This window comes from Pongo abelii, chromosome 6 (genome assembly GCF_028885655.2).
Source record: "Pongo abelii isolate AG06213 chromosome 6, NHGRI_mPonAbe1-v2.0_pri, whole genome shotgun sequence".
In the NCBI taxonomy this organism is placed as follows: Eukaryota; Metazoa; Chordata; class Mammalia; order Primates; family Hominidae; genus Pongo; species Pongo abelii.
This window is the reverse complement of record NC_071991.2, coordinates 23,320,450-23,337,061: the sequence shown is the minus strand read 5'-3', so window position 1 is coordinate 23,337,061 and position 16,612 is coordinate 23,320,450.

The window sequence follows — 16,612 nt, the reverse complement described above, 5'->3', positions numbered from 1 at the left end:
ATTATCTTGATTAGGCTAAACTTAATCGGAGGTGCTTTATGCGAAAGAGCACATCATAGAAAAATATCCCTGCTTCCCTGAAATTAATCAAACTTCTTTTTAAGCAGTGTCGTAAAGTATTTATGGTGGCCACATGGCAAGGTGTATATTTGTAGATTGTCTCCATTTCTGCCTTCAACATATTGCTTTCAGTAAGGAGAATAGGAGGATCTCATTGCAGAGGAAAAAGAAGGGATCTCATTTATGCAAGAAATAATCACCCCTCATCTGGGACAGCTTAAGAAAAACAGAGACCAGAACATGACCTCATCAATGGGAAATAAAGGCAACTTGGTTGAAAGGGCTCCCTGGCATTATGAAGCAATGTCTACACAGCTGAAGTAAATGATCAGCCTCTGGGATACCAATAGTCTACCAACAAGGCCATATTCATTTTCATTCTGATTGCATTAGCACTTCTGCACCATTCTGGTAACTCGGATTTACATAATTCATGACAAAAATACCTGCAGGGTGCAGTGGCTCATGCCTGTTATCCTAGAACTTTGGGAGGGCGAAGTGGGTGGATCACCTGAGATTGTGAGTTCAAAACCAGCCTGATCAACATGGAGAAACCCCATCTCTACTAAAAATATAAAATTAGCCGGGCATGGTGGTGCATGCCTGTAATCCCAGGTACTCAAGAGGCTGAGGCAGGAGACTGGCTTGAACCCTGGAGGCGAAGGTTTCAGTGAGCCAAGATCATGCCATTGCACTCCAGCCTGGGCAACAGGAGCAAAACTCCATCCCCTCTTGCCAAAAAAAAAGGAAAAAAACACCATGCAGACCAGTGAGTACTATCCTAGAATTGAACTTATCATGAAAAAGCCTTGCCAATTCTTTAATTTCAACATTGGAAAATGTTGAAAAAAAATAATGAATTTATTAATAATAATCTGACTTTCTAATTTTAGACTATTCTACTATTCTATAATACAATATTGAACTTTGATCATCGTAACATGAACGTTTCTTGAATGCATAAATTGTTATGTAGATAGTTTCTCTTTTAGATTAACACAATAAGACAATTAGAGCAAACAATTAGAAAAAACATTTGAAATCAAATAAAAGTCATCAGATCCACATCTTTCAATGGCTTGGCATAATTGCCATGCTCTTTGAAAGAAGCAAAGACAAGATTTTGGCTTAGCCCAATTATTAAGTCCTTGACCTTTTGAAATCTAATATCCTGGCTAAAAAAACCAGTAGGGAATATTTTTTGGGTGGCTGTCTACAGTGTCCAAGGCAACATGAGAAGAATTTTAAATGCATACCACATACACACATTACTCTTCTCTACTTTGCTCTAACATTGGAAGATTAGAAATTGCAAATCTAGTCCGTCAATTTTGGGTAAATTAGCAAAAGATTCATGTTTCAGCTGAGCAAATTATTGTATGAAACTTACAGGTAACAGATGTCATTATCTGCAAAACACAAAATAGTATGACTAGATCCAGTAACTATATAGCCATGCAAATGACAGACCAATTAGATTAAGATCCTAACAGATGCATGTAGAAAGCATTTATGTGCAATGTTGTGACCCTTCCCCAAACACGTTTTTCTGACTCCTTACAGAGATACCAATTTTTCTGAATGACTCAGAGTGAATACTGGGAACTGAGAATGCTCAGTGTTCAGAGTTGATTACTGGGAACATAGTTAACGCATTTCTTCTATATTATGAAGAAATTTTATGAATCTTAAGTTTTGTTTTTTTTTTTTTTTTTTTTTGAGATGGAGTTTCACTCTTGTTGCCCAGGCTGGAGTGCAATGGCGCGATCTTGGCTCAACTCAACCTCTGCCTCTCGAGTTCAAGTCAGTCTTCTGCCTCAGCTTTCTGAGTAGCTGGGATTACAGGCATGTGCCACTACGCCCGGCTAATTTTGTGTTTTTAGTAGAGACAGGGTTTCTCCACGTTGGTCAGGCTGGTCTCGAACTCCCGACCTCAGTTGATCCGCCTGCCTCAGCCTCCCAAAGTGCTGGGATTACAGGCATGAGCCACTGCACCCAACCCAGAAAGGTTTTTAATAAAAGACTGTTCATGTATAGCACTCTACTTGGATTCATAGAAATTTTCAATATGCCATTTAAGTCAAAGCCACTGAAATGTCAACCAAATTTCACAAAATGTATTTGAATGAGATCAAGTCTTCCTTAGCTGAGAATTGTATTTCATCAGTAAATTTAGAAGAAAATAATAAATGTGTTTACTTTAGACCATGTAACAGTGTTTGCTACATGGGAACAATTCAGACAAGTGCTCTTCATCATTACTCTTAAAGTAGCAATAGCACCACATCCATTTCCTGGTACCAGCCGGCCTGTTTTTCACTGATATGAAGTGCAGAAGGCATTGAAACAGTGAAGAAGGGTGATATAAATGGAATACTTATATGAAGTACAATTGTTAATAAAAGGTAGCATTTGATATTATACAACTATAGGTAAGATGATTAGTATGAGATAAAAATATTTTTACTTTAATTGACAGAATATCTTAATCCACATTATTTCTATTTCAAATAATTTTTTTGCTCTATATTTACTGCCTTTTTATTTGCTATTACCTTAGCTCAATAGGAATCAACAAAATGAATCTTTATTTTACCACAAGAATTTTATTCATGCATATGCTTAATTTGCTGAAAACATGTTAGCTTTCCATGAAAGATTTATGCTTTCATTGTGTCATTTTTTGACAAGAAGTGGCTGTCCTGCCAGAAAACTGCTATTCTCAGCTCTGCTCACATTGACTCTGCTCAGCATAGTGACTGGAAGTGATGTGTGGATAAAAAGCAAATGTGTCTTCTTTGCATCATTTTTCATCTATTGGCTTTAGAAAGAGGAGAATGTGGATAGAAAATTTGGAAAAAAATCTAATCTCCAAATAATCATGAAGAAGTTTTCTTAACCAGAAATAAACCAAAGGGGAGGGTGTTGTGTGCAGAAAATGTATTACTTTGCTAAGCCATTGAAATTGTAGGGTTTATTAGTATGACAACCTGCATTGCTTTAACAAACATATTAGTCTTTTAGTTTTAATTCTTCTGGATATGATTCAATTTCATGATGAATCTGAACTGACAGGAGAATAACTTATTTGTTAAAATTAAAGACACAGAAAAAAATATGTTGACTAAAATAAGATAGTCAAAAAGAGACAGACAAAACAGAAAGTAAAATGATGTTCTTCAGATGCGGAAAAGAGAGAAGGAGAAGACAGTTTATTGAACAGTAGATTGTACTTTTTAAAGATAAAATTATCTAGAGATCTGTTTCATATAACGTAAATATACTTAAAAGTACTAAACATATAGCTTAAGTATGTAACTTTAAAATGTTTAAGATGGTAATTTTATGTTTTTAATCACAAATATTTACAACTGTCAAAAAATAGTTGCATTTTTCAAAAATTACTTCAAATACCGAGTGTTTTTCTCACACAATAACATAGATTCAAACAATAAATAGACAGTAATTTTAGACTGCCTTTCTGACTACTCATCCAGACAATAGAACACTGACAACCACCCGAGAAAAGAAATAAACAAGATAATTAATAAAGAAAATGGATCAATATTTATACATGCAAATATCACATAAGTAATTTTTATAGGCAATAGAAATGTCTGACTTATGGGGCTGGGCGTGGTGGCTCAGGCCTGTAATCCCAGCACTTTGGGAGATTGAGCCAGGTGGATCATGAGGTCAGGAGTTCAAGACCAGCCTGGCCAGCATGGTGAAACGCCATCTCTACTAAAAATACAAAAAATTAGCCAGGCTTGGTGGTGCGCACCTGTAGTCCCAGCTACTCAGGAGGCTGAGGCAGGAGAATTGCTTGAACCTGGGGGCAGAGGTGGCAGTGAGCCTGGATCCTGCCACTGCACTCCAGCCTGGGTGACAGAGCGAGACTCCGTATCCAAACAAACAAAAATAAGAAATATCTGACCTATACTTGTTTTTTAAAATTTGCTCCAAACGAAACCCAGGGATTTATATTTGAGTTAAACACCACATTTTTTTTTTCTTAAGACGGAGATTCACTCTTGTTGCCCAGGCTGGAGTGCAATGGCATGATCTTGGCTCACTGCAACCTCCGCCTCCCAGGTTCAAGCAATTCTCCTGCTTCAGCCTCCCGAGGAGCTGGGATTACAGGCATGCACCACCACACCCAGCTAATTTTGTATTTTTAGTAGAGACAGGGTTTCTGCATGTTGGTCAGGCTGGTCTCAAAACTCCCGACCTCAGGTGATCTGCCTGCCTTGGCCTCCGAAAGTGCTGGGGTTACAGGCGTGAGCCACCATGCCTGGCCCTATTAAACACCACATTTTTATAAATAATACAGAGTGAAAAATTACCTTCCACATCATAAATGTAACGTTAAAAACAAAAATACAATTTAATCATCAAAAGAAACCTGTACCAAAAAAAATGCAGTATAATGGACTTAAAAACAAAAATAAAACATGTTGACCTATAAAATATGGAATATTAGCATAGATGTATCAGAAAATAATTCTTTAAATAACTACAGTTTTCAAATATGACTATGAACTTATGAAAATCTGGCATTTTTAATTATTGGCATGCAATGTATAGCAGTAAATTTCCACAAAAAAATACATTAGAAGAATTAGTAAAAGTCTAATGAAAATGGAACCTTTTAAAGTATTTAAAAGATACTAGGTAAAGTTATTTATGTTATTAATATATTATTGCTATTACACAAAATATAAGATCTACAATACAACCATATGAACACAAGAAAATAATATTCCAAAGCAAAAACAATATAATTTTTTAGAATACTGTGAGATTAATTTTATATAAAATAAATATTGGAATTAAATTATATCATTATTTAGGTATAGGTTGAGAAAAATGAATAAAATACTAATGACACCTGTAATGGTGGTGCATGAATTACTTTTAACTTAGGGATAAAAGCTACAAGACAAAAGTATCCAAAATACATATAGCTTAAATAATTCATTATGAGATACACAATATAAAAAATGTAAAGTGTGATATAAATCATGTATTGAAGAGAGTAAACCTGTTGAGTCTTTCTACACATCAAAGTAGAATTGTTATTATCGTAAGCTAGACTGTTATATCTATGAGATGTGTTATGTAAATCTCTTGGTAACTAAATGAAAATTTGTACTATACACACAAAAGAAAAAGGAACCAAGCAGCCAGGTGCGGTGGCTTATTCTTGTAATCCCAGCACTTTGGGAGGCCGAGATGGACAGATCACCTGAGGCTGGGAGTTCGAGACCAGCCTGACCAACATGGAGAAAATCCATCTCTACTAAAATACAAAATTAGTCAGATGTGGTGGCAAGTGCCTGTAATCTCAGCTATTCGGGAGGCTGAGGAAGGAGAATTGCTTGAACTTGGGAGATGGAGGTTGAGTTGGTGCCATTGCACTCTAGCCTAGAAAACGAGAGTGAAACTCTTATCTCAAAAAAAAAAAAAAAAAACAAAAGAAAACAAAAGAAAGAAAAGAAACGGGAATAAAAGCATATAACAACAAAAGCAAAAAAAAAAAAAAAGAAAACACAAGAAAACATTATTTTGTTGGTGCAAAAGTAATTGCGGTTTCTGCCATTAAAAGTAATGGCAAATCAATAATTTTTAAAATATCAAATAATTTAATTATCTAATAAAAACACATCACTATGGTTTGAATGCCCCATTCAAAATTCATGTTGAAATTTATCTGCCATTGTTATAAAATTATAAATTAGACCTTTAAGAAGATATTAGGTTCTGAGGGATCTACTCTCATGAATGAATGAATGTCATTGTTTCCAGAGTGGGTTAGCTGGCAGGAAATTGGGTCTATTATAAAAGTAAGCTCTCTTATGTTCACCTTCTGTCATCCTCATGCCTTTGGCCATTTTGTGATGTGGAAATCTGATTGTCATCAGATGTCAATGGTGTGCTCTTGGACTTCCATAATCTAAAATTGAGAGCTATGTAAACTTCTATTCTTTATAAATAAATACCAGCTCTAAGGTCGAGCGCAGTGGTTCACACTTGTAATCCCAGCACTTTGGGAGGCCGAGGCAGCTGGATCACCTGAGATCAGGAGTTTGAGACCAGCCTAGCCAACGTGGTGAAACCCCTTCTCTACTAAAAATACAAAATTTAGCTGGGTGTCATGGCAGGTGCCTATAATCCCAGCTACTCAAGAGGCTGAGGTGGCAGAATAGCTTGAACCCGGGAGGGGGAGGTTTCAGTGAACTGAGATGGTGCCAGTGCACTCCCGCCTGGGCAACAAGAGTGAAACTCTATCTCAAGAAAAAAAACAATTTACCTCTACATGATGAGTCACATCTCTACTCAGTGTGTGAAAAATAAATTTTTTTTTTTCTGCCACCCCAGTCTTCTGGGAAAGGAGCCTGGAGCTGTGCCCAAGCATCCCAGCCTTTGCCCTCAATTGCAAACAGAGTGGAGTGTCTCTTAGCTCAGGAGTGTGTGCTACTCAAGAGTTTGCACAAACACAAAGCTGAGAAATACTGCTTGCTGAAAGGGGTGTAAAAGGCAAAGGACAAACCGGTTGTCCTCTGAAGTGGAGACACTCTATTCTATGTTGGGCTACGATCTTGGAGAATGCAGGCAGGGAACAAGTTTTGCCCATTTTCCAATGAGAGACCCCTTGTGGTAAGAGAGGCTCTTCTCTCTTTACCTGGTGAGTTACTTCATCTCTTTGGTACCCATTTTCCTCATGTTTAAAATTAGAGAGTGAAACCACACATCCCCTAAGATTCTTTCCTCTTAGCCGTTCTATGAGTTAATTAATGAGATTTGTTTTCCCATTAGCATACATCCAAAAAAGTACTCAAGGTAGATTTTCCATGTTTCCTGGAATCATGTAACTGCCCAAGATGAAGTGGTAGTGTTTGGAGGAGAAGCCCTTCCTTGCTTCCTTTATTTCCATTTTAGAGACAAAATCTCTCCCTGTCACCCAGGCTGGAGAGCAGTGGTGCAATCCTGTCTCACTGCAACCTCAAACTTCTGGCCTCAAGCGATCCTCCCATCCCAGCCTCTAGAGTAGCTGGGACAACAGGCACACACCACCATGCCCAGCTAATTTTAAAAATTATTTTGGGCTGGGGGCGGTGGCTCATGCCTGTAATCCCAGTACTTTGGGAGGCCGAGGCAGACAGATCACCTGAGATCAGGAGTTCAAAACCAGCCTGGCTAACATGGTGAAACCCAGCTCTACTAAAAATACAAAAAATTAGCCAGGTGTGGTGGTGCACGCCTGTAATCCCACCTACTTTGGAGGCTGAGGCAGGAGAATCACTTGAACCCAGGAGGTGGAGGTTTCAGTGAGCTAAGGTCACACCACTGCACTCCAGCCTGGGCAACAAGAGTGAAACTCCATCTCAACAAAACAAAACAAAACAAACAAACAAAAACCAAAAATAAAAATAAAATAAAATTATTTTGTAGAGACAGGGTCTTACTATGTTGCCCAGGCTGGTCTCAAACTCCTGGCCTCAATTGATCCTTCTGCTGCCTCAGCCTCCCAAAGTGCTGGGATTGCAGGCTTGAGACATTGTGCCTGGCCCTTCATTGCTTTTTAATAAACTTAATTACCTTCTTTTGAATATCTTTAGAACTACATTGATTTTGTATTTCGAGGCTAGAGTTGATTTCCATAGTCATTTTGAGCCAGGTCTTTTGAACAAAGTGAGTGGTCAGAGATGATGCCACAACTCTGGCTAAAACAGTTTCCCAGAGAGCACGCTGTGAACTCTAAAATACTGTGTGCTGGTCACCATACCACAGATCACTCTTCTTGCAAACTCAGTATTGCAAATTAATAAAATTTTTTATTTATTTTTTTTAGACAAGAGTCTCACTCTGTCACACAGGCTGGAGTGCAGCAGTGTGATCTTGGCTCACTGCAACTTCCGCCTCCTGGGTTCAAGCAATTCTCCTGCCTCAGCCTCCCATCTAGCTGGGATTACAGACATGTGCCATCACGTCTGGCTAATTTTTGTATTTTTTTTTTTGAGATGGACTCTTGCTCTGTTGCCCAGGCTGGAGTGCAGTGGTGCGATCTCGGCTCACTGCCACCACCGTCTCCCAGGTTCAAGCGATTCTTCTGCCTCAGCCTCCCGAGTAGCTGGGATTACAGGTGCGTGCCACAACGCCCAGCTAATTTTTGTATTTTTAATAGAGATGGGGTTTCACCATTTGGCCAGGCTGGTCTTGAACTCCTGGTCTCACGTGATCCTTCAACTTCGGCCTCCCAAAGTGCTGGGATCACAGGCATGAGCCACCGTGCCTGGCCAATACCCTCCTTTTACGTCTGGATTAGACCTGCTGGCTTGCTTCTTTTTTTTTTTTTTTATGAGACAAGGTCTTGCTTTGTCCTCCAGGCTGGAGCGCAGTAGTGCAATAGTTCACTGCAGCCTCCTGAGCTCGAGATCCTCCTGCCTCAGCCTCCTGAGTAACTGAGACCACAGACACATGCCACCACTCTCACCTAATTTTCTGTAGAGGCAGGGTCTCACTACGTTGCCTAGGCTGGTCTTGAACTTCTGGGCTCAAGTAATCTTCTCACTTCAGCCTTCCAAAGTGCTGGGATTACAGGTGTGAGCCACTGTGCCCAGCAAGAAATAAGGTTTAATTTATTGCTGTGAGCTGTCCGGTTGGCTGTGCAGAGAGCTGCTGATGTGAGTGGATTCAGGGCCAGAGTGAGAAGCCGTGATCCTTATGAGCTTCTCTGCACCTCCACCTTTTGGAAAAGGGCAGGGTCCCCAGTCAGACTCCCCACCAGCTCTTGGTAGGCCCTGACTCAACAACCTTCCGATCTGTTGTCATTGTGGTTCCTGGCATGTGGCACTAAGCACTTATTTTTTTTTTTGAGTCAGGGTCTCACTCTGTTGCCCGGGCTGGAGTGCAGTTGTGCAATCTCAGCTCACTGCAACCTTGACCTTCCAGGCTCAAGCAATCCTTCTGCTTCAGCCTCCAAACTAGCTGGGATCACAGACACCTGCTACTACACCTGGCTAATTTTTGTATTATTATTATTATTTTTAGAGATACTGGGTATCCCTATGTTGCCCAGGCTGGTCTTGAACTCCCGGGTGATCCTCCCACCTCAGCCTCCCAAAGTGCTGAAGTTACAAATGTGAGTCATCACAACCCGGACAGAGTTTTTTAAAAACCAACTTGAGATTTTATTTCAAAATTTAAACAAGATTTTAAAATGTTTAAATTAGGCTGAGTGCAGTGGCTCATGCCTATAATCCTAGCAATTTGAGAGGCCAAGGCAGGCGGATTACCTGAGGTCAGGAGTTTGAGATCAGCCTGGCCAACATGGTGAAACTCTGTCTCTACTAAAACTACAGAAATGATCCGGGTGTTGCGGCACACGTCTGTAATCCCAGCTACTTGGTAGGCTGAGGCAGGAGAATTGCTTGAACCCAGGAGACAGAAGTTGCTGTGAGCTAAGATTGTGCCACTGCACTCCAGCCTGGATGACAGAGAGGGACTCTGTGTAAAAAAAAAAAAAACTAATAATAAACAAACAAACTAATTAAATGTTTAAATTATTTTCTTAGTTGGGCATAGTGGTGTGCACCTGTGGTTCTGGCTACTTGGGGGGCTGAGGTAGGAGGATGGCGACAGCCTGGGAGATAGAGGCTGCAGTGAGCTGTGATCATACCACTACACTCCAGCCTGGGTGACAGAGCAAGACCTTGTCTCAAAAAAAAAATTATTTTCCTCTGAGTCTCAGGTATTCCAACAAGGCTTGGCAGCCCCCATTTTGTGGCAAGGGCTGGCAAACAGGTTCCGTGTGTAGAATTGAGGTCGTTGTGGAGTAATATTTCCTCAGGCTGCATCAGCCTGTGGGTGAAAGTAAAGTTGGGTGTGGTGGCTCTCCCCTTGATTCCTTGATGCTTTTAATACCCTGAGTCCTCCACCCCACTCTGAGCCACACTGACACTTGTGCACCAAGGTGCGTGGTGTGGCCCCAGTGCCCACAGGATCGCTTGTGAGAACTGCTCCTTCAGCCCCACCTGTGGCCTCTCCTCCAGGGTGAAGTCTGGTTCCTGATGTTCACACCACGCCCCTTCTCACCAGGGTGCACGGGCATCACTGCCTCCAAAACACCTGATGGAAACCTGTTCCTGGTGGGGCCAACTTACCTGTACAGGATGGCTTTCTCTGAAGCCAATTCTCCCACCACAGTGGAAGTAAAGAAAATTATGAAAACTAACAGGGCATAGTGGCTCACGCCTGTAATCCCAGCACATTGGAAGGCTGAGGGGGGCAGATCACTCAAGGTCAGGAGATCGAAACCACCCTGGCTAAGACGGTGAAACCCTGTCTCTACTAAAAATACAAAAAATTAGCTGGGTGGTGGTCGGCTCCTGTAGTCCCAGCTACTCAGGAGGCTGAGGCAGGAGAATGGTGAGAACCTGGGAGGCGGAGCTTGCAGTGAGCCGAGATTGTGCCACTGCACTCTAGCCTGGGGGACAGAGAAAGACTCCCTCTCAAAAAAAAAAAAAAAAAAAGATTTTTTTTTTCATAGTTCTGGGAGTTGATGGGTTCATGTAGGTGATTTTCACTCGGGGTGTCTCATGCTGTTGCAGTGGCTGGGCTGGAGTCTTCGCAAAGCCTTCTTCAGTCCCATGTCTGGAAACTGATGTTGGCTGTCATCTGAAACCTGAGCTGGGACTGTTGATTGGAACATCAAAATGTGGCCTCTCCCTGTGATCTGGGCTTCCTCACGGCATGGTGGCTGGGTTCAAAGAGCAAACATCCCAGGAAGACCGCGGAGAAAAGTGTCCCCTTTCATGACCTACCTTGAATCACTTCTGCCAGTCACAGACCTTCTTGAATTCAAGGAGAAGGAGCACAGACCCGACCTCACCGTGGGAGCAATGTTAAGCTCATGCTGCAGAACAGCACGTGCTATTATTATTATTATTATTATTATTATTATTATTAGGGAGTCTTGCTCTGTCACCCAGGCTGGAGTGCAGTGGTGCAATCTCGACTCATTGCAACTTCCACCTCCTGGGTTCAAGCGATTCTTCTGCCTCAGCCTCCTGAGTAGCTGGGATTACAGGCACATGCCACCACACCCAGCTAAATGTTGTACTTTTAGTAGAGATGGAGTTTCACCATGTTGGCCAGGCTGGTCTCAAACTCCTGACCTCAAGTGATCCACCTGCCTCGGCCTCCCAAAGTGCGGGGATTACAGGTGTGAGCCACTGCACCCAGTACATGCTGTTAGTAAAAAGTCAGAAAACAGTCAGGTGTGGTGATTTGCACCTTTAATTCTGCACTTTCGGAGGCCGAGGTGGGCAGATCACTTGAGGTCAGGAGTTCGAGACCCGCCTAGGCAACATCAGACCCGCATATCTATAAAAATAAAAAATAAATATAAAATTAAAAGTCAGAAAACCACAGATATTGGTAAGGATGCAGAGAAAAGGGAATGCTTATACACTGTTGGTGGGAATGTAAATTGTTACAACCATTACAGAAAACATTATGGAGATTTCTCAAAGAAATAAAAACAGAACTGCCGTTCAAACAGCAATCTCACTACTGGATATCTTCCCAAAGGTGGCTCATGCCTGTAATCCCAGCACTTTGGGAGGCCGAGATGGGTGGATCATCTGAGGTCAGGAGTTTGAGATCAGCCTGGCCAACATGGTGAAAACCCGTCTCTACCATAAATTCAAAAATTAGCCAGGTGTGGTGGCACATGCCTGTAATCCCAGCTACTCAGGAGGCTGAGCCAGGAGAATCGCTTGAACCCAGGAGGCAGGGGTTTCAGTGAGCTGAGATTGCAGCACTGCACTCCAGCCTGGGTGACAGGGTGAAACTCTGTCTCAAAAAAAAATGCATTTTTATAAATAGCCTTTTGAACGGTATTGAAAAACATGATTTGGGAGTATAAATATGTTTAAACGTGGAATTTCAGAGAGATGATTTCAGCAATCAGTCCTTTCAAAGGTAAGGATGGAGTCAAGCACGATGGCTTACGCCTGTAATTCCAGAACTTTGGGAGGCCAAGATGGATGGATCACCTGAGGTCAGGAGCTCAAGACCAGCCTGACCAACATGGTGAAACTCCATCTCTACTAAAAACACAAAATTAGCTGGGCATGGTGGTGTATGCTTGTAATCCCAGCTACTTGGGAGGATGAGGCACGAGAATTACTTGAACCTGGGAGGCGGAGGTTGCAGTGAGCCAAGATCGTGGCCAGAGTTTGAGACAAGCAAGGACAATATAGTGAGACCCCATTTCTATAAAAAAAACTAAAAATTATCTGGGGGTAGTGGCTCATGCCTGCAGTCCTAGCTACTCAGGAGGCTGAGGCAGAAGGATCACTTGAGCCTCGGAGTTTGAGGTTGCAGTGAGCTGTGATTGCACCACTGCCCTCCAGCCTGGGTGACAGAGCAAGACCCTGTCTCAAGAAAAAAACAACAAATGAATAAAAACTGTTTACACTTATTATGATTTCACTGGTTGTACTAACCGATACCGCTTTTTAATGATTTCTGAAAATAGTACTTCCTTCTTTTCTGCCAGGATATAGACACAATACTGCATATACTCATTTGAAAGTACAAAATTCTGTTATTTGCCTTTTATCTTCACTTTTTTTTTTTTTTAAGACAGTCATGCTCTGTCGCCCAGGCTGGAGTACAGTGGCACAATCTCGGCTCAATGCAACCTCTGCCTCCTGGGTTCAAGTGGTTCTCATGCCTCAGCCTCCCGAGTAGCTGAGACTCCAGGTGTGCCCCACACGCTGGGCTACTTTTTAAATTTTTTTAGGGTCTTGCTATGTTGCCAGGCTGTTCTCAAACTCCTCCTGCCTGAGCCTTCCAAAGTGCTGGGATTTACAGGTATGTGCCACTGTACCTAACCAATTTTGTCATTTCTTTTTTGATTTTTTGAGACAGGGTCTCACCCTGTCACCCAGGCTGGAGTGCAGTGGCACAGTCATGGCTCACTGCAGCCTTGAACTTCTGGGCTCAAGTGATCCTCCTGCCTCAGCCTCCTGAGTATCTGAGATGACAGGTGCACACCACAATCCCTGGCTAATTTTTGTAGAGATGGAGTTTTGCCATGTTGCTCAGCTGGTCTTGACCCTCTGTGCTTAAACGATCCTCCCACCTCAGCCTCCCAAAGTGCTGGGATCACAGGCGTGAGCCGCCGCTCCTGTCTGATTTTGTCATTTCTTAAAAATAAGATTGGGAGCTCCCTGAAAAAACTCTTCATTTTACTTGTATGTATTCCTCATTAAACTAGCCCAATGTTCACTGCTTAGCCAATCCCAACATTGGTTATAAATTATCTATGCTAACAATAAATTATCTAAGCTAACAATTCAAAGGCAGCCATGTGCAGTGGTTCATGCCTGTAATCCGAGCAATTTGGGACGCCAAGGTGGATGGATCACCTGAGGTCAGGAGTTTGAGACCAGTCTGGCCAACATGCCAAAACCCTGTCTCTACTAAAAATACAAAAAATTAGCTGGGAATGGCGGGTGCCTGTAATTCCAGCTACTTGGGAGGCTAACGCAGGAGACTCGCTTGAACCTAGGAGGCAGAGGTTGCAGTGAGCCGAGATAGCACCATTGCATTCAAGCCTGGGCCACAGAGTGAGACTCTGTCAAAAAAAAAAAAAAGATCCAAAGGCTCGGTGCTGTGGTTCACACCTGTAATCCCAGCACTTTGGGATGCCAGGCGGACAGATCACCTGAGGTCGAGAGTTGGATACCAGCGTGGCTGGAACCTTTTTTTTTTTTTTGAGATGGAGTCTCGCTCTGTCATGCCCAGGCTGGAATGCAGTGGTGCGATCTCAGCTCACTGCAACCTCCCGCCTCCTGGGTTCAAGTGCTTCTTCTGCCTCAGCCTCCTGAGTAGCTGGGATTATAGGCACCTGCCACCATGCCCAGCTAATGTTTGTATTTTTAGTAGAGATGGGGTTTCACCATGTTGGCCAGGCTGGTCTCAAACCCCTGACCTTAGGTGATCTGACTGTCTCTGCCTCCCAAAGTGCTGGGATTACAGGCATGAGTCACCTTCCCACCCAGCCAAAAAGGTTCCTTTTAATCCTTTTTCATTCATCATTCACAAAGATTATCTCTCTCTCTTTTTTTTTTTTTTTTTTGACAACCCCTATTTTTAGATCTCAGGAATCTAGGTGGTAAAAACTTCAGCACTATATATATACATATTTTGAGACGGAGTCTCGCTTTGTCATCCAGGCTGGAGTGCAGTGGCATGATCTGGGCTCACTGCAACCTCCACCTCCTAGGTTCAAGTGATTCTCATGCCTCAGCCTCCTGAGTAGCTGCAATGATAGGCACCCATCACCATGCCCAGCTATTTTTTTTTTTTTTTTGTATTTTTTGTAGAGACGGGGTTTCACCATGTTGCCTAGGTGGGTCTCAAACTCCTGGCCTCAGGTGATCCACCCACCTCAGCCTCCCAAAGTGCTGGGATTACAGGTGTGAGCCACCGTTCCTGGCCACACTATATTTTTGGTGTAGTTTTTCTTATGTTAGAATGACAATGATAAAGGCTAAGCCCTATGTTAAATGGACACCTTTGATATTTATGACACTTGCTATATAGCATTTGCTTCCTGAATTGATTTTTAAATGCTTAGAAATAAAATCCCTGGCCAGGCATGTTGGGTCACACATATAATCCCAGCACTCTGGCAGGCCAAGGCAGGAGGATCACTTGAGCCAGGAGTTCAAGATTAGCCTGAGCAACATAGTGAGACCTAATCTCTACAAAAAAAAAAAAAAAAAAAGAACAAAATTAGATGGGTGTACTGGCATGAGTCTGCAGTCGCAGCTACTCAGGAGGCTGAGATGGGAAGACTGCTTGAGTCTGGGAGGTCGAGGCTGCAGTAAATTGAGATTGTGCCACTGCACTCTGGCCTGGGTGACAGAGCAAGACCGTCTCAAAAAAGATATAAAACCTCTGCTAGTCTCAGAAAATGACGTTAATTCAGAGGAATAAAGTGTTGTGGTGGTTGGGATGCAGTGGCACACATCTGTAATCCCAGCTACCCAGGAGGCTGAGATGGGAGGATCAATTGAGCCCAGAAGTTCAGGGCTGTGATAAGCTATGATCGTACCACTGCACTCCAGCCTGGGTGACAGAATGAGACTCTGCCTAAAAAACAAAACAAAACAAGACATAATATTTGACTTCACAGGGCTGTTATGAGAATTAAATGAGGTAATGTATGAGGAACTAGTATATAAAGTATAAAATGATATTAAAATCTTGGTTATAAGAGTTGTTGATGGTATTATTTGGGGAAATGAAACCAACTTATGGAGCAAGCACCTAGGCTAAAAGGTGGTGCCCATCCTACAGGGATAAGGCATTGTTCAAAGTTTTAAAAGGTTTTTTTAGTTCCTTATTCATAACTTTTCTTGGGTTTGCACAAAGTCAATTGACATAACAAGATTGAATTTCTTTTTATTTCATTTTTATCTTCTAATGAGAGGTTTTTTTGTTTACTCCTGTTTTAAATCTTATGTAGTTCTAAATCAGCTGTTCTTATTTTATTTATTTATTTTGTAGAGATGGGGTCTCACTGTGTTGCCCAGGCTGGTCTCAAACTCCTGTGCTCAAGCGATCTTCTTGCCTCGGCCTCCCAAAGTGCTGGGATTATAGGATAAATCAGCTGTCTAAAACAAAAGTATGGCCAGGCGCAGTGGCTCATGCCTGTAATCCCAGCACTTTGGGAGGTCAAGGCAGGCAGATCACCTGAGGTCAGGAGTTCAAGACCAGCCTGGCGAACATGGTGAAACCCTGTCTATACTAAAAATACAAAACTCAGCCAGGCGTGGTGGTGGGCACCTATAATTCCAACTACTTGGGAAGCTGATGCACGAAAATCACTTGAAAACCCAGGAGGTGGAGGTTGCAGTGAGCCGAGACGGCACCATTGCACTCCAGCCTGGACAACAAGAGCAAAAATCTATCTCAAAAAAAAATTAAGAAATAATAAATAAATAAACAAAAATACACCCTGAAAAAATATTAGCACCCTTAATACATACAGCAGGAGGACAGGCTTCCATGTTTGTGACTCCATCTCCAATCATGATTATTTTCTTAAAATGAAAATTTTCCTTTAAATGTTTAATCACCTTTCCTTTTCCACCAGATTTGGCTGTTGGCTGTGTCTCATCAAAACCTACATATTCACCTTAAAAGAGCAATAAAAACAGGGTTAAAGATTCACAGATGTATCTTACCAGTTCCAGCTTTCTGCATAAATGATATATTCACTTAAATGTCATTGAGAAGGCAAAAAATGGCCCTCGGTAAAGTCGCACAACCTGGAGCTCCATACCTGTTGCTGGGAATAAATAAGCTTTGCTTTGCTTTTATTTCCTTTTATGATTACGATTATGAATATAGAAATGGGGTCTTGATACGTTGCCCAGGTTGGTCCGGAACTCCTAGGCTCATATGATCCTCCTGCCTCGGCCTCCCAAAGTGCTGGGATTACAGGTGTGAGCCACCACACCCAGCT